Raw genomic sequence first — 19,112 nt, 5'->3', positions numbered from 1 at the left:
GGGGATGGGCGAGGGAGATGGCGCTTCCCAGCACCTTTGTTCCCTGCCAAGCTGAGCTCTGTCCTCCGGGCCTCAACAACTCTCATTCCCGTTGTCCTTTAGCCCTCCCGCTCTCCAAGCAGAGCTGTTGACTTATAACATTCCAGATGTTAAGTCCCACTGGCTGTCAACACACTCCTTCCGGCCCCTCCACTTTTGCAAGCCAGACTCGGGGGTTCTGCCTTGCAGGGTGGGCTTGCTGCTCCTCCGCCACGCTGGTTCCCTCCTGCCAGTCCGTGTAGCGCACACCGCCTCTCCGCCCTTCCTACCCTCTTCTGTGGGCCTCTCGTCTATGCTTGGCTCTGGAGAGTCCATTCTGCTAGTCTTCTGGTGGTTTTCTGGGTAAATTAGGCAGATGTGGGTGGAATCTAAGTGATCAGCAGGACGCGGTGAGCCCAGCGTCCTCCTATGCCACCATGTTCCTCTGTCTCTGTTGGGTTTTTAAGTTTATTTTATTGGCCTTTTCAAAGAAACTGCTTTCAGATTATTCTATTTTTTTTGTTTTTTTTTTCTAATTTTTAAATTTTATTTAAATCCAAGTTAGTTAACATATAGTGTAATAATGATTTCAGGAGTAGAATTTGATGATTCATCACTTACATATAACTCCCAGTGCTTATCCCAACAAGTGTCCTCCTTAATGCCCATCACCCATTTAACCCAATCCCAACCCAACACCCCTCCAGCAACCCTCAGTTTGTTCTCTGTAATTAAGAGTTTCTTATAGTTTGCCTCCCTCTCTCTTTTTATCTTCTTTTTCTTTCCCTTCACCTATGATCATATGTTTTGTTTCTTAAATTCCACATGTGAGTGAAATCATATGATATTTATGTTTCTCTGACTGAATTATTCTGCTTAGTGTAATACACTCTAGTTCCATCCGCATTGTTGCAAATGGCAAGATTTCATTCTTTTTGATCACTGAGTAATATTCCATTGTTTGTATATGTGTGTGTGTGTGTGTGTGTGTGTGTGTGTGTGTGTGCACCACATCTTCTTTATCCTTATCCTTATGTTAGTTGATGGACATTGGGCTCTTTCCATAATTTGGCTATTGTTGATAATGCTGCTATAAACATTGGGGGGCATGTGCCCCTTTGAATCAGCATTTTTGTGTCCTTTGGATAAATACCTAGTTGTGCAATTGCTGGGTTGCAGGGTATTTCTATTTTTACTTTTTTTTTTAATTTTATTTTTTATTTTTTAAAATTTACATCCAAATTAGTTAGCATCTAGTGCAACAGTGATTTCAGGAGTAGATTCCTTAGTGCCCCTGACCCATTTAGCCCATCCCCCCTCCCACAACCCCTCCAGCAACCCTCAGTTTGTTCTCCATATTTATGAGTCTCTTCTGTTTTGTCCCTTTCCCTGTTTTTATATTATTTTTGTTTCCCTTCCCTTATGTTCATCTGTTTTGTCTCTTAAAGTCTTCATATGAGTGAAGTCATATGATTTTTGTCTTTCTCTGACCGAATAATTTCACTTAGCATAATACCCTCCAGTTCCATCCACGTAGTTGCAAATGTCCAGTTCCATCCACGTAGTTGCAAATGGCAAAATTTCATTCTTTTTGATTGCCAAGTAATACTCCATTGTGTGTGTGTGTGTGTGTGTGTGTGTGTGTGTGTGTGTGTGTGTGTATGCCACATCTTCTTCATCCATTCATCCATCGGTGGACATTTGGGCTCTTTCCATACGTTGGCTATTGTTGATAGTGCTGCTATAAACATGGGGGTGCATGTGTCCCTTCAAAACAGCACCCCTGTATCCCATGGATAAATGCCTAGTAGTGCAATTGCTGGGTTGTAGGGTAGTTCTATTTTTAGTTTTTTGAGGAAACTCTGTACTGTATTCCAGAGTGGCTGTACCAGTTTCCATTCCCACCAGCAGTGCAAAAGGGTTCCCCTTTTTTCCACATCCTTGCCAACATCTGTTGTTGCCTGAGTTGTTAATTTTAGCCATTTGGACAGGTGTGAGGTGGTATCTCATGGTGGTTTTGATTTGTATTTCCCTGATGATGAGTGATGTTGAGCATCTTTTCATGTGTCTGTTAGTCATCTGGATGTCTTCTTTTGAAAAGTGTCTGTTCATGTCTTTTGCCCATTTGTTCACTGCAAAAATTCTCAACAAGATATTAGCAAACCGAATCCAACAATACATTAAAAGGATTATTCAGTATGGTCAAGTAAGATTTATTCCTGGGCTGCAGGGCTGGTTCAGTATCCACAAATCAACCAATGTATACATCACCTTAATAAAAGAAAGGGTAAAAACCACATGATCCTCTCAATAGATGTTGTTAGCTTTGGGTTCTAATTTTTCCTATTTTTTGGATTTACTTTGCTAATTTCCTATTTCTTAAAATGATTATTAAACCACACACACACATATATATAATATATATATATATATATAACTATATCTGTGTAATTATATCTATAATCATATACTATTACATGTAAATATATATTATATTACATATAATTATTTTATATATACAATAAAACCTTGGATTGTGAGTAACTTGTTCTGTGAGTGTTGTGCAAGACAAGCAAACATTTCTAATAAATTTTAATTTGATAAACAAGCGATGTCTTGCAATGCAAGTGGTATGTAACACCAAATGTCACATGATCACAACTGAGTCAATGGTTCTTGAAATTCACTTTGATATACAAGCGCTTTGGATTATAAGCATCTTTCCAGAATGAATTATGCCCACAAACCAAGGTTTTACTGTAATATATCGTGATACACAATATAACACGTAATGTAATATATTATTCTATGTAACATATATAAAATTATATGTGTAATATTATATAATTTATATGATATATTATGTGTATTATAGACTGTTTTATACTATTATATATCATATACATAATATATATCTATATACTTATCTAAATAGATATCATTATAATTACATGTATTGTATATATTATATTTTATATAAAACTTCATTTAAGTCAGTTTCTTTTGTGACCCCTAGATTTTGGTCCGAAGCATCTTTTTCATTGCCTTCAAAACAGTTTGAATAGAACCTTTGATTTCTTCAATTTTAAAGGTTAGTTAAGTATATATACCCTACTTTTCATGTGAAGAGTGTTTACCTCTTTTTATTGAGCTTTTATTAAATTATTATCAGATCTTTTGTCAGGTAAACCTATATTTATTTTGAAAAATTCTAAACATATTCTTGGTGCCCAAATTCATGATCATATTTTGATGATGAAGTTAGTGGCTTCAGGTACTGGAATTTATTGTAACAAGTTTCTGAATTGCTTCAAAAACCAAGTGTTTCTTCCCCCTCTGCTTTCTTCCTCCCACCTCCTTTATTATTACTACTCTAGGAAATTTGGAATAGAAGGCAAGAAATAAATTATTTTTTCTTCTGTAACTCTTATAATGATACTTTAATTGGTTGCTTCTGCTACTTTTAAAAAAATATAATTTATTGTCAAATTGGCTTACATACAACACCCAGTGCTCATCCCAACAAGTGCCCTCCTCGATGCCCATCACCCACTTTCCCCTCTCCTGCCATCCACCCTCAGTTTGTTCTCTGTATTTACGAGTCTCTTGTGGTTTGCCTCCCTCCCTCTCTGTTTGTAACTATTTTTTTCTCCTTCTCTTCCCCCATGGACTTCTGTTAAGTTTCTCAAGATCCACATGAGTGAAAACATGTAATATCTGTCCTTCTCTTACTGATTTATTTTACTCAGCATAGTACCTTCCAATTCCATCCATGTTGCTGCAAAAGGCATGATTTCATTCTTTCTCATTTCCAAGTAGTATTCCATTGTATATATAAACCACATCTTCTTTATCCATTCATCAGTTGATGGACATTTGGGCTCTTTCCATAATTTGGCTATTGTTGAAAGCGCTGCTATAAACATTGGGGTACATGTGCCCCTATGCATCAGCTCTCCTGTATCCCTTGGGTAAATTCCTAGTTGTGCTATTGCTGCATCATAGGGTAGTTCTATTTTTAATTTTTTGAGGAACCTCCAGACTGTTTTCCAGAGCGGCTGCACCAGTTTGCATTCCCACCAACAGCGCAAGAGGGTTCCCGTAGAAATAAATTAATGTTACATAAATGGCTGCTTTTTGGAATAACTCTACATTTATATAGTGTGTCCTAGTGACTTTTTAAAAAGCTGTCATTTTAGGCTGGACCTTTCAGAATGCTTGCCACACTACCACTGTTCTTCTGCACTTACCTTAAAAAATAAAATGCTTTCCTTAAAGTAGCTCATTTACCCATTCGCATAACTCCTTACCCACAAGCATAGCTTGGCTATTAAAAATGAAGAATTTTTTGGAACCCACACATTAAGTCAGGCTACAGTGAAACAAAATTAGCAACACTCGAGTTGTTGCCAGAAATCAGGTGAAGCTGCGTTGGATTTAAGGGCTAGTTTGTCAGATTACCATCTGTGGATGCTGCCATGGACCAGGTGGGGGCAGCAGAGAGCTGCCTCCCCTGGGATCCCAGGGTACAGGTGGAGGTGGCAATGAGTTAGGGAGTAGAGTCAAGGTTCTAAGACTCTGTATTTGAGAGAAAGGGGGCAAAGCAAGAGTGTTAGAACTATCACAAAGATCAGAATGCAAGGGAAGCAAGGATTGAAGTAGGACTGATGTAAGTCCAAGAGCTGGGTGGCAAAAGCAAAGTGAGCAGGAGAAACAGGAAGGCCAGTATGGGTGGGTAGACAGGAGGAACCAGGAAGAAGGCAGCCTGCCTCTCGAGCATTTCTCCCAGTGCCCTCCCTGCAGAGTGGCCAGGGTCCTCCTGCTTGGTCCTGCTTCGTCTTGCAAGGGCAGTGGTTCTTACTGAATAGAGATATGGGAGGTGTCAACCCTGTATCTCCTTTGAGCTGAGAATGTAATTAAAGTTCTTATTTTATGAACAAGTATTGAAACAAGTTGAGAAAACTCAGGATGATTTGGTAGTGATCAGGGTGTGGTGATGCAATTCGGCCTGGGCTCTTCCTTCTGGTTGCTCCAAAGAACTGAAGCCCTCAGCATCCTCCTGTCCATCTTTTAGAAGATTTCTCGCAACCGCCCAGGAAATACACTTCAATACTCCTGTTTACTTACTGGTCTACTCCACTTGAAACATCATGCTCTCCCCGTGTGGTCTTGTCATAATTATCTTCAGAAATGGTGCTAATTAACAGGGCCAACGCATGGGCACCATGCCCTTCCCTGCTTTGGCATCCTCGCACACTGCATTTAGCATTCCTTGTGGGAAGGCATTCTGGAGATGCCTTATCTGTACCCTCTCCATCTACCCCTTACCACTCAAGTAAGCTGCCTCACTAGAGAATCCGTCATCCAATAAACAACACTACCAAGTCCTAGCAGATGGCTGCTTATCTCAAGACACAGATAGTCACCAAAATCCTAGCAGTGAAAAGAGTTTTCTATAGTCCCATAGAGCTAATTATAACAGAGTTGGAATCATGGAAGGCAATTTGGAAATGGAGGCCGAGCATGGAGAAAGAAAGACAAAGGCAGAATACAAGACAGTTCTTATGAAGGAAGGAGAATTTGGGTTAGGCTGTAGATGTAAAACTGTACTTGAGAGAATGGATGGGCATTTTCTGGGTAGCGAGACACCAACAAACAGAGACAGGCGCTTACTCTTAGCTGTGCCAGAGACGGCCTGGCTGCCACTTTATCCCTCAGAGTAGTTAACCTTTTCCTGTCTTTATCTCCCTCTTTGTAAAATGGATACTCAAGTGCTTGCCGACAATGTTTCTAAAAACTTTCCTTAAGGTAAGATAGAGACTGTTATTGACAGCCCAGTGGTTCTCTGAGTGAGGGTTACTGTGCAAAGAGAACATTCCATTAATGAAGTTCAGGGTGTCCAGTTTTTCTTTCGAGGGTAAACACAGGCCCAGTGGTATTGACTCATTTTGCATTGTTCTGTCGCATTGTTTGTAAATCTTTTTAATTATTACCCTGTATTTGTTCTCTATTGTTTGAAAGATGCTTTTAAAAGCTGGATATAGAACTTCAGTCCCTGCTGGTTTTGTTCTTTTCCACTTGGCAAAGGTTGATTGATTTTATTTTTCTTTTGGCCTGTGTCTCTTGGTGGCTTGAAATGAGCGCGGCTTTTTTGTTTTGTTTTGTTTATTCCTTTACCCACACTGTCAACAACAGAACCACTCTGGGAATGGGGTGCACACAGTAATTTCTGCAGCAGGGTTTCCAAAGGGAGGAGGGCTTGGTGTAAATTTGGAATATTGTATTGTTTTAGTTTTATTTTCTCAGATGCTGCAACTGTTTCTTGGGAGTTATTCTTTTTCACAAATGAACATTCACTTATTCTCTCAAGTGGTACTCTAAGCCATGTTAAACCTGTTAACAAATCAATATAAAATGTTAAAGCAAATGGGGCCTCCTGGGTGGCTCAGTTGATTAAGCGTCCGACTTCAGCTCAGGTCATGATCTCATGGCTCTTGAGTTCGAGCCCCGCCTCAGGCTCTGTGCTGACGGCTCAGAGCCTGGAGCCTGCTTTGGATTCTCTGTCTCCCTCTCTCTCTGCCCCTCCCCCACTTGCACGCTGTCTCTCCTTCTCTTTCAAAAACAAACAATTAAAAATGTTAAGGCAAATGTAATGAAAGAAGCAAGAGTAAGCATATAGAAATGGTAAATTGGGGAACTGGCTCTGTTGTGGCCTGGTTGGATTATACGTGTGTGAGGTTCATGAATAGGCTTGAATAGGACAGATTTATAGAAATGGAGAGGAAAGATCTGTCCTTCTTAACTCTCACTGCACATTAGAATCACTTGGAGATTAAAAAAATGATGCTCAGGTCTCTCCCCTGAAATCAGAATGTCTTAGGGTGTGATTTAGGCACAGACATTTGTGTGTGTTTGTGTTTGTGTGTGTGTGTGTGTGTGTGTATGTGTGTGTGTGTTTTAGAGAGAGAGAGAGAGAGGGTGCAAGTGAGCAAGGGAGAGATAGAGAGAAAGAGAGAAGCAGGGCTCATGCAAAGTGGGACTCATGCTTCACCCAATGTGGGACTCACACTCATGAACTTGAGATCATGACCTGAGCCAAAGTCAGATGCTTACGACTGAGTCAGTGAGGCACCCTAGGCACAGACATTTGTAAAGACTCCTCAGTTGACAGCCAGGATTGAGAACTACTGATGACCAATAGAAAACCACCTCTCAGAAGTGTCTCCAGGCTGGAGGTCTTCGCCTTGCACCAGGTACCTGTCTGGGCCAACATACACTTGTGGATTTTACCTAGCTCTGAACAGACCTCCTCTTCTGGCACTGCTCCTGTGCTATCTGGCTCTTCTTGAACTTTCAAAAGTTCAGTTGACCTCTTGGAGCACTTAGGATACGGTGAAAATGATGCATCAAATAATATTGGTGGCCTTTATTGAAACTGTAATGGAGGAGCACCTGGGTGGCTCAGTCGGTGAAGTGTTCGACTCTTGGTCTCAGCTGAGGTCTTGATCTCAGGTTCATGAGTTAAAGTCCCATGTTGGGCTCCGCGCTGGGCATGTGAAGTCTACTTAAAAAATAAAGGTCCTGATCCAAATGTGGAAAGACTGTTTTTTGAACGTGGATTGTATGTATATTTTGTACATTAAAGGCAACGCCTTCAGTCTGTCTTGTCCCATGCAATTTAAAAGATGCCACACGTCCCAAAGGTGAACTGCTTCCTTCCCTTGATGTGGCCTAGAAGTCCCCTATTTAAAAGAACTCATGTTAGCTTGGAAAGGCAATTTATAGACATCTAGACCCATTAATTTAGTTTCTATCTGTTAGTCTGTTATACCCAAAGAAGAGCTCTCTGAGAGAATGGGACTCAGAAAAGGTAAATGTGTTTGGGGTAAAGTGGGAGGTAAGAGCCAGGAGCAGGGCAAGCAAACCCCAGCGAAGCCAGATCACAGGGGCATAGACAACCTGAGAATAGGGAGGGCAAGGTCTCTAAGAGGCTGACCAGAAGAAAAGTGATTCCCACGTTCAGGGCCACCAATCTGGAATCATAGTTGCCAAAGTTTTAAATACCATATATACCGATGGCTTCCAAATTTATATTTCCATCCAATCCCTTTCCCTTGACCTTCAGTTGACAGACTGCCATATCCATTTTGCTTTCTAAATTGGCATCTCAGATTTAACCTGCCTAAAACTGGACTCTGGAACCCTGTCTTCCCTCAGATCTTTACCAGCTGGGGTCTTCCTATCTTGGCAAATGATAGCTCCGTGCCAAGATTCTGGAGGCCAGCATCCTGGGAGCCTCGCTTCCCCTCGCCTCTTTCTCTCACTACTGGAACATCACATATATAAGTGAATATGTTGGCTCTACCTTTCAAGTACACTGAAAACATAACTCCTGATGTGAGCAACGTCGGTTGTCACCTGAATTGTGGCCGTGGCTTCCTCATTGATCCCTGCCTCTCCCACCTCCCCACCCACACTCCAGTCTATACTGATCAGTTTTTTTTTAAGTTTATTTATTTGAGAGAGAGCAAGAGTGCAAGAGGGGGAGGGGCAGAGAGAGAGGGAGAAAGAGAATCCCAGGCAAGCCCTGTGCTATGAGCATGGAGCCTGATGTGGGGCTTGAGCCCATGAACCATGAGATCATGACCTGAGCAGAAACCAAGAGCCTGATGAGCCAGCTGAGCCACACAGGCGCCCCTATATTAATCCGTGGTAGCGAGACTTCTAGAACATGAGTCAGATGATGTCAGTCCTGCTCAGAAGCCCCCAGTGGTTTTCCATTGTACTCTGAGTAAAAGTCTATCCCTCATTGGATGGCCTGAGAGGTCCTACCCAACTTGGTGCTCCTTCATTTTTCCCCTCCCCTCCCTTCCCCTCCTTCCTCTCCCTTGTGGAGTTAATTCAGCCACTCTCACTGCTTTCCTGTTCCTGGGTGTGCCCAGGACAATACTATCTTGGCACTGGCTGCTGTTTGGGGCTGCCGCGTGCCTAGAATGCTCCTCCCCCAGACAGCTGCTTGTGTCCTCACTGTCTTCAGGTGTTTGTTCGATGTCATCTCATGTCGCCCTGTCGGATCACCCTCCTCAAAAGTTCAACCCTTGCCTGGGTGGCTTAGTCGGTTAAGCTTCTGCCTTCGGCTCAGGTCATGATCTTGTGGGTTTGCGGGTTTGAGCCCTGTGTCGGTCTCTGTGCTGACAGCTTGGAGCCTGGACCCTGCTTCAGATAGATTCTGTGTCTCCCTCTCTCTCTGTCCCAACCCCCTCACGCTCTGTCTCTCTTTCTCTCTCTCTCAAAAGTAAATAAACATTAAAAAAAAATTTTTTTTTTAAAAGTTCAACCCTTGCCCTTGTACGTGTCTCCTTCCAGGCTTTACTTCGCCTCTGTCCTTGTCCCTGTTTGGCTTTCTCTGTATATTGTATTTATTGCTTATTGTTTATTCCTCCACTTTCTGCACTAGAATATCAACTTCACGGGGTCAGGGATTTTTGTCTCTTTTGTTTGCTACTATGTCCCCAACACCTGGAACTTTGCAGGTACTCAGTAAAGAATTACTACATGAAAAAAATGAACTGGTGTCCAGGATAAGCTCGACAATCCCGTCCAAGTGACTGGGTTTGCCTTGCTCGTCTGTGGACCCAGTCTTGGCCGTATGCCCTTGTCTCTGGGAGGAAGGACTTCCCAGCCTGAGACCTGAGGCTCCCGGGCCTGTTGTGCCACCCCCTCACCTGTCCTGTCCCCGCTGGAGCTCTGCCAACCGCCTGAGCCCGTTGGGGTCCTGGCTCGGAGCCTTCACTCGTAGCACTGAGCTCCATGTGCCTCGGGCTCTCTGCACCCACCCCTGGCTGAGACCCTGCTTGCACTCGTATTCTTACTTCTTACTTAAACAAGCGCCCCTTTCCCTCACCAGCTGCTCCTCTCCATGTTTGTTGGTTTGTTTGTTTATTGAGAGAGAGGGTGAGCGTGTGCAAGCACGGGAGGGGCAGAGAGTAGGGGACAGAGGATCCGGAGCAGGCTCTGCAGGGACAGCAGCAAGCCTGATGAGGGGCTCGAGCTCTCGAGCCCTGAGATCGTGGCCTGAGCCGAAGTGGGACGCTCCACCGACCCAGCCACCCAGCCACCAATCTCCTGGAGTTTTTGATATATTGGTCAACCCCAGTCCTGCCTGAGCATCCATTTTAATAATTTTTAGGTAGACTTCAATTGGTTCCTCCCGGCAGACCGCATGAAACGTGATTCTTTCTAAGGATGCATTCTTGAGAAGGTGGAAAATGTGCTTCAGGATCATCCGAACGTCGTTGCTCTGACACCCGCATGAACGGTGTGTGGCCAAACTCCTTACGGCCTCGACAGGGTCTCCTGGGGGAGGACACCGCGGTAGGGGTCGGGGGAGGGCCCTGCGCCTGCCATTTGTCTTGTGGCTTCCTCTAGCTCTAACACTAACCCCAGAGCCCGGGGCTCACAGAAGCTTCTGAGGGCAGCAGTGACTCTGGAAACTGGAGGTTGTCCTAGACTATTTCACAACACTTCTCTCCAGTAAAAAAAGAAAAAAAAAAAAAAAAAAAAGGAAAAAGAAACAAGCCAGCCTCATTCTCTTCAGCCTCAGTGTTACATAATCTAACATTTCCCTTGCTGGTTGAAATGAATATCCTTTCTCTGCCTGGATAAATAGGACACCGACTCTTCGGATAGGCTGCTTCCTCTGTTTAAGCGCTTCTGAGGGATCTGGCTGCTTTTGTTGGGTTGGTGGTGGCCCGCGGCTCGCAGCAGCTGGGCCTGGGCCAGGTCTTGCCTCAGGGCTCCTTCTTGGAGGGTGGATTCTGCCAAAACACCTTTTAAATGTCTCAAGGAGCAGCGCACAAAGACCCACTGTGGCGGTTGTGGTGCCTGGAAGATGGCTCACTCGATGTGCTGGGACCGAGCTCTGGCCGTTCACAGCCGGAAATCTCCTGTTGCTCCTTACACACCTCCCTGGAGGGTAGAAAACCCCCTAGAAAAGGCACTGGAAACGGAGAGTTTAATAAATCCGGAGTTACAAACACAGCCGTATCAGCCGTCTGCCCTGCCTTCACTGGACAACTGTTTACTTGATAACTTGGCACAGATCTTCCTCTACTTACCTGGTTTATGTCTCAATAAACCCATCCTAGGTTGAAAATATTCTAAGTCAAACATGCATTTAACACACTGGTACACCTTTCGTTTCCTTACAGACTAAGCGTTACTGGCGTAAAGGGTAGAGTTGGATCTCTTTGGGGGTGATGTCCGGGTGTTACTCATTCTAAATTCTAGGAGCTGCTTTGTATAACAGGTGGACACGGCTGGAGAGACCTCAAGTTTGGAAAATCAAGATCTCTTTGGAGTTTTACAAGGAAAATGTTCAAAAACGAGAAACTGACTGTCCCAATTTGTTTTAGAAGAAAAGTACAAGTTGTAAAACTTTATTAATCTGGTAAAGGGCACTGATTTTCAAAAGGAAAACGAATCATTTAGGCGGTGTTAAAATGTCACAGAAACAATTATGTGGTAGCATAGTAAACATTCCATTTACAATGATAAGCCTGTTCCTTCGGTAGTTCTTAATCTTGTTTGGGCTTCTTAAAGAATCAGATGAAGTTTCCAGAGTGTTCTCAGCAAAATGCAGATGTGTTTATGTGTTCAAAAGATTGGATACGGTTTCAGGGCCTTCGTGGATCTTTGCTTTAGAGAGTGGAGTTAGCAAACCAGAAAAGGCTGGAATGTCTTTATGAAAGAGATATATGAATGTACAGTAATCAACCAAAATTTAGTTATGAGGAAAATGATGTTAAAGACATTACTTGCCAAGTAATGGCATGAAATTATGTTTCTGTTATTATCTATTTTAAGCATACTTTACATTTATGGTGACCTCACACTTGCTCTTTATATGCTATTATCTTCCCATTGAACTTAATGCCCAAACTGTGCAATTAATTATGTTGTGTCCTGTCTCTGATGTAATTCTCTAGTTTGGTTCCTTGATTCCTACGTTTTATCTTTTACTCCTTGTCCCTATTTTAAGAACCTTGAAGGTATTGGAGCTTGGGGAAAAATAGTTTCCAGTATAGATTTTGACATTGCAGAGGAAGCTTTCCAAACCCAGACAGGGATGCACTTGGGGCTATTCAGCGCCCATAAATGGTCAAGCTCTGCTATTCTGTTGCTCAGAGAGCACGGTGAAGGTAGGTGTCTCGGCCATTGGAGATGACAGAGTGATGTGGACTGGAGATGAACAGGTCTTTCTGTTCTATTGAAGTTCTATTCAGGTTGAAATTTGTTTGAATGAAAAGAAGAATCTGTCTTCCAGGCACTGTGTGAATTACCGTCGTGAATCTGGATGGGGTGAGATGCATTCCTAATCCACTGCCGTCATTGGAGGTAGGAGATGCGGCAGATACACAGATAACTGGGGCTAGACTGAATTTGCCATTTATCTGAGAGTGTTATCAAGTGTCCAGTAAAAGTATGTGTCCGTTCTGATGCATCAGTTACCAGGGTGTCATACAATTCATCTGTTGAAGTATCGATCTCCCTTCCCAGATGCAAGCTCTTCCGGGTCAGGTCTGTTCATCTTTGTCTGGCAGAGGAGATGCTTCCTAAGTACTTGTTGCCAGAAGGGAGAGGCGTAAGCAATGTGCTGTGGGGACTCAGGTGGATGAGAACAGGGCGATGTTGAACAATCACGAAAGGCTGCATGGAGAAGGCGATCTTTGAGATGGACCTGGATGAAGTGGTAGGATCATAACTGACCTGGACGGGGAAGAGGCAAAAGAAACTAGAGACCAAGGCATAGGATACTGGAGGTGGGGAGGCTGGGCCCAGATTAGCAGGGAGGAGGTGGGTGGTTTGTACTACGTTTGTCAGGAGGGTGACCTGGTGAAGGTGTGTTCAATTGGTTAGAAATGGGAGAGACCAGTCAAGCACCCCTGCACGGTCCATCCAAGAGCTGAAGAAGTGCGATATGGACAAGGCAACAGAAGGGACGGAGGCTGGAGATACTTTGGAGGTGGAGTCTGAGGTCCTTGCAATCCACAGTTCCCTAGGATAAGCCAGCCCGGGGCAAAAATAGGAAGAAAGCAACAAAATGAAGTACTATTTTTCTCGCTTTGCTCTCCATCAACGGTTCTACAATCTGCAGCCCTTTCAAAATCTTCCTCCTTGTGGTGCCTGGCAAGTAAGCAGGTGCTGGAGAACTTGTCACGAGTGCTGAGCCTCACTGCAGGCCTGAGGAAGCCACAGGGTTGGCCAAGGTTGTTGCTGCCAGTGCCCATTAGAGGAGCCAACATGGGCAGGACCCACTTGCTGCTAAGGTGGCTGGCCATATCCTCAAGTGCGGAGTATTCCTCACTCCTAATTGTTATCTAGTTGAGGCATCGAGGCTTCCCTTTGCACTCCATGTCTTACAGAGATCTTTTTCAGCTTTTAATGGCAATCTCCCCTTTTGCTATGATTCAGGCATTTGTGCTGATTGGGCAGCTGATGAACTTAGTGACCGATCCTGTGCTGTACTTAAAAATCGTTGTTCTCTGGCCCTGGCTCCTTGAACTTGGATGAAATTTGTGGAGTTCTCTTTTCTCCTTAGAAGTACGCTTTAGTAGTCGATGAAAATAAACTACTGGAAAGGGCTACCACTCTCTGAATCCTGGCTGAGACTTTGCTTCTGAGGAGGAGTATGAGAGTTTGTGTATCTATCTGGCTACTGAGTCGGGTGGTGGCTAGAAACTGGTATTTGGGGAGAAGAAGAACTAAGGGGCAGGATATTTTGGGGAGCAGGAAGGGTCAGAGAGCTATTTTCTGTGCTCAGTAGAGTGAATAGCTTTTCCATTTAAAATCATCGTATTCCTCAGATGTGACCTCTTTTGTCGCCTCGATAAATATGAAAGCCCCCTTCTAGTAGAATTTTTTTCAATAGTTATTTCTTCACATGGGATGTTTGTGGCTTGATATATATCTTTTTCTATATAAAGAAGAGGCATGTGATTTAGGAAGGCAGGTTTTAAGTCTTCCTAAAGATGAAGTATAAAGTTTCATTGAATTTGTTGATTTTTCTCCATAAGTTTCTTCTGTTTGAACTTGTTATCTTAAGAAAGATAGTTCTTATGTATGTATGTATGTATGTATGTATGTATGTATGTATTTGTTGGAAGAGACTGTCTTTATCCCTATCAACTTCAACTACAGGGCATCGATGTTGATTAAATGACAGGAGAAAGAGTCATCAGGCATTGTCATATGACTAATATGTTTTCAAATATCCCGGACCTGTATGTACATTACACACAGGACTGTTGGGTTTTGCACCTTCTGCTACAAAAACTGGCACCTGCAGTCCAGGATGAATGTTTTAGTTACACTCTTGATGGGAAGGAACAGAGACTCCCCTGGATGCCTGGTGATAAGGGTTAGCAGAGAATTTGTATGACGTCCACAATCTCACTAGTGACCAATGCATCTATAGCCAGACCCTGCCATGTGCTCAGGGCCTCAGTGCCCCATATTTGCTCATATTGACACCCTGGGTTTCTCTGTTCCCACATAACTTTACTTGCTAAGGGCTTTTGCTTACTGTGGTCTCCAGTCTACCCCAAAACATTCTTCCTGCCCGTGTGCCTCACTAGCTCAGTCTAGGTTTCCAAAATTCATACTCCAGAGAGCTTGAATACAATTGGTCAAGTTCATCTTTTCACAGTAGGTCATGTCCTTGGTCACTGCCTATCTTGGTTAGTTTCCTATCCCTGGCCCATTTAGCTGTAACCTGAGGTGAGAGCTGAGGGTCATCTGGATGTGAGCTGGTTGTTTCAGAAACAGGATGGGGGAAGGACTGGGCAATTTACCTTAGAAAGACGAGTGAGTGGATACTCAGGTACTAACTGGTGTTTCAAGGCAAGCAGAGTTTCAATTTTGGTTGCTTTTCATGAGGAAAACCAGAAGTTCAAAGCTGCTTTTATACTGTGATGGAATTCAGATAAGTGTTTAGAGCAGTGCCCAATGGAAACATGTTTGCTAATGAGGACAAGTGAAGAATTTGGGCCATTATCTATGTAGCTGAGTCCCAGTTGAGTCTGCTGTCATCTGGGCTGTTAGACAAAAACACACACTACAAATCAAAAAACCTGATTTTTATTTTAACCCGAATCACCCGGATCACAGCAGGATTTTGCTTGAATGACCCAGACAGATTGCATCAATTTTCTGCTTTACTTTGCTTGTGGAGACCAGGCTGTTAGTGGTTACTTCTGGAATGAGAAAATGTATTAAAAAAAGGTTGGAACCTGGAAAGATTTCTAGAATAGTATTATACTGTTTTACTTGTTCTTTTCTTCTTACTTGTTTTTTTCATTATTCAGCCTAATCTAGTAATCTAGTATTCAGTCTAATCTAGTAATCTAATTTAATTAGAAAATTGTCCTCAAGAGAGGTTTTTTTTTTTCCTATAAGAAAGCACAGGATATTTTAAAACAGTGTTAGTCTAAGCCGACATTTTAATTTTTTAGTGAGCTTTTTAGAATGATAAACTTTAAGATGATTCATAATAACATTTCAATATCAATCTATAGAAACTATTCTTAGCCATCCACTGATAAACTTGGGTGCTTATGTCCTGAGTTTGAATGCTGACTCCAGCTCTAACATCTTGGCATCCTATGGTTTCCTCCTCTGTATGATGGGTTTGTGGTAGTACTTACCTCACTGGGTTGTTGTAAAAGTGCTTAGAACAGTATGTGACTTCTTGTATGTGTCCAGAGACATTTGCTACTCTTTTTTCTTCCCCACTTGAGAAAGCACATGTTGGAATGTAAATAAATGCCAATCATGGTCTTTTAAAGATAATTAATCTAATTTGTATTTTATAGGAATTTTACAGTCTACATTTATATTTTCCAATGAGAAGAAAGTAATCTATAACCTTCAGTTTAGAACCCACCAGCTATCCTATTTTGAGAACTGTTGCTGTAAGTGATTTTCTTCTCTGTATTGATGGGTACATTGGATTTTAACAGGTAGCTAAATGGTATTTGGAAAGCATAGTTCATCCATTCTGGCAAATAAAATAATTGAAGGATTTCATGAACTTAGACAAAGATATTTTGCTTTTAAAATGTTTAAACTGTTCAAAACATCTTACTGAAGAACTTACCTTTCTCCAGAAACCCTGATAAAAATAATTAAAAGCTAATAAAACCCCGATGTTGCACTAGTACGCATGATTGTTCTTTTTGTAAGTGGATCTTGTTGAAATTTGTGTTTCTTAAACCAAAATTAAATACTGGACATATTAGCTAAGATGTTCTGCTCTACATATTCTGGAGAAATTCATCTCAGATTGATTTGCATATTCAAATTATATTATGGGTTAACTCACATGTATAGAGGAGACTGAAGACAGTTAAGATCCTTTATTTCAAAATGTTTTAAAGTGTTGATTATGAGAATTTTGATTTTCTTTCTATCCTAAGACAGATTAGAGCTGCATCCCCTGCCCTACAGATGTCAACCTGCTCTTGGAGGTTCTAGAAAGCCCAGTGGCAAGATAGGCTCCTTCATCGTCTCCTCTACCATTTCTCACTTCCAGAAAACCTAACCTTCCTAAGACCTTGAAGAGTAGAAACATCTACCATATTTTTAAAAATCCTTTAAAATAAATACTATGTGAAGCACAGCCGGCTTTATAAGCTATTACCATTTTAACATTATTTCTTTAACTTCAATATACTTCTTAGCCCATTTTCTATTTCAGGATGTTTATCTCCGTGTAAACAAAATGAAACACCGCACAAACTCTTAAATGGCTGCGGGAAATGCCAGACAGTTTATGGAAAGATCAAATGACAGAAGGAATGGCCTAAGAGTTGGCGAGAAGCTGAGTCCCTGCAGGTTACTGAAGTCAGGAACCTAATTAATCAGTGACAAGAATGCAGTGGGTTGTTGAGTCAATGGCTGAATGGGAAAGTTATAAAAATGCTCGCAGAAGACATGTCCTCACTCCTGCGCTGAGCTGTAACTAATTTTGGATTAACAAAATTTATGTGCTGAATGAATGCTTTCTTTTTTTTCCCCCCAACTTGACATGCCCGTCTAGACTTCAAACTTTATTAGTAGTGAAGAGAAAAATCAACTGGATTACTGAAAAAAAAATTCAGGCAGATTAACAGATTACTTACCCTTTGTTGAACGTCTCTCTTGCCTGAAGTGCTAAGAAAGTGAGGGTCAGGTCTTGTGTGGAGAAAGGAAGACCGCCCCCTCCTCTGTTCTGTACGGGAGAGTTTCCACTCCTAGTCAAATGGTGGTGCTGGTTCTCTATTTTTGAGTTGCTGCGTTTCCTAATTTCATGGTCATAACAGCCTCCTGTCTACTGCTTCAGAACGGATTTCACCAAAACTGAAAATGCAGTCTCCATGCTCAGAAGCTTCTTAACGGGCTTGAAAGGTTAGTGTTCCTTTCTCTTGCCCATTCTGTAGCATAAGAAGACAGTCTTTGAGTGACATTCTTCTCCTCGAGTAGGTACTCCCATTTCTTTTCCTCAATGTAAGTTTTTTCTTCTTGCTATATGTGCTACTATTTACAAGCGTGATGTAACTTTAGAGCTTCCCTCTCATGTTAAAAGATGTTCATTTTTTCCTTCTTAATGCTCCAGGGATATTTGCGCAGTTGCTGGCAAGCATGACTATGGCATTAAAATGTTGAATCTAAACTTGGTACAAAGTGGAAACTCACTTTTGGAATAATATTCAGCTGAGTCAGAGGGCAACACAGCTACCCTTTTCTCAGGCTGTCTGCCTGCCTCAGATAACGTACACTTACTGGATCCAGTCCTAGCTCTGAGTACTGTATTGTAGAAAAGGGCTGGACTTTTAGAAGTTCTTAATCGGGCTGATCACAGGCTAGCACGAACACGCTACCTGTTTTCTTAAACTTTGGTGGCGTAATTTACGTTGAGCTTGAAGTCAGCAATCTGAATAAGCCATTATTGGTTTCCCGTCGCAGCCAAGGTTTCTGAAAAGCTACGCAATCTAGCAATACAAAAGCGAGACAGCCCGCCTTTAAATTGCCCTGCGATTTTCGGCAAGTTCATTTGAGTCTTGCTGCCCCAGTCTGCTCTCATGTGAAAGAACTAGTGGTCATTTTTGTTTTCGGCGGGATGGTGTGTGCATCAGTTCCTCCCCCACGTATGGCAGCGTGCTACTTGAGTAATGATGTGGCAGTCACAAAAGACAGGGCAGGATACTTTCATTTTGGTTAGAGGAATGCCACACGTTTCAGGAAATGTGCGTTAAGTTGTAAGTTTCAGGCTTTGTCAAGAGGGTAGCTGGTTTCAGACATGCTCACAGAAGCCAACGTGATTTTTTTTCTTTTTTTTAAATAAGGGTTGGGCTTTATCGAGACTTGGGATCATCGTACTGATTCCTGTTCAAATTTCTGTTGGCTTTATGGGCCAGATCTAACAGGCTTGCAGAGCAACTCCTAACATGATGTTGCTGGGAAAGTCCTCTGGTTTTGGATGTGGCATATATTAATGTTATGTATGATGTATCTTAGTGTTGAGCATGAACTTATGAATATGAGATAGAAGTCTTTGAATTTTATCTTAAAAAGCTCAGAGCGCCAAAAGAAATGAAATTGGATGGGAACTTCTGAGACCAAGGGTTCAGAGCCCATTTCTACTCCATACAACTCCTTTGTGTTTCTCAAAAGCAAATATTTACTCCCATTTTGTTACGATCCTATGGAGACCTCGGCACGCATGGCTATAAGACTTCAGAGGTTAGATGCAATGCTGCAGAGCTTGTTAAGTTTTCAAGGAAGCTCGGAATAAGTATAAGGTAGGTATCAGAGACACAACCTGTCTTTAAAAAGTGCAAAATTTTGATTATAAATATAAGGGTCACATTTACCAGCAGGATATTTTTCTTAGGCCCTTGCAAATACTTGTTTTGTTTTATTGCTGATGACACTCGAGGAAAGGGATAAAGCTCATGTGTCTTAAACTTGCTGCAAGGACAGTAAAAAAAAAAAATTATCTTCCATGTAGATTAACTCTGACTTTTCATTCAGCCGTGGATTTAGAGCTAGCTACC

General features: G+C 42.2%; 1 protein-coding gene and 1 long non-coding RNA gene across 3 annotated transcripts in view; one reads left to right on the top strand and one right to left on the bottom strand.

Moving 5' to 3' along the window:
* The window catches only part of ESR1 (estrogen receptor 1), a 421,083-nt gene that overhangs the window by 31,393 nt on the left and 370,578 nt on the right, over nt 1-19,112 (top strand). The window contains exon 1 of one of the 2 annotated variants that reach the window (XM_053904373.1): nt 17,355-17,463. The exons of the other annotated variant lie outside the window; for it this stretch is intronic. The gene's annotated coding sequence lies outside the window, so the exon portion shown is untranslated. Of the gene's footprint in view, nt 1-17,354; nt 17,464-19,112 lie in introns of those variants that run through there. 2 annotated transcript variants of the gene reach the window in all.
* On the bottom strand, nt 15,144-17,297 carry LOC109256415 (uncharacterized). Its single transcript, XR_002075642.2, has 2 exons — nt 17,199-17,297; nt 15,144-15,272 (listed from the first exon to the last, which is right to left on the bottom strand). It is a non-coding gene; the product is annotated as an uncharacterized LOC109256415 (long non-coding RNA).

Source organism: Panthera pardus, unplaced genomic scaffold (assembly GCF_024362965.1).
Source record: "Panthera pardus isolate Hobbes unplaced genomic scaffold, ASM2436296v1 HiC_scaffold_17, whole genome shotgun sequence".
Lineage (NCBI taxonomy): Eukaryota > Metazoa > Chordata > Mammalia > Carnivora > Felidae > Panthera > Panthera pardus.
The sequence above is the reverse complement of the archived record's forward strand: the minus strand, read 5'-3'. Positions and strand labels throughout refer to the sequence as shown.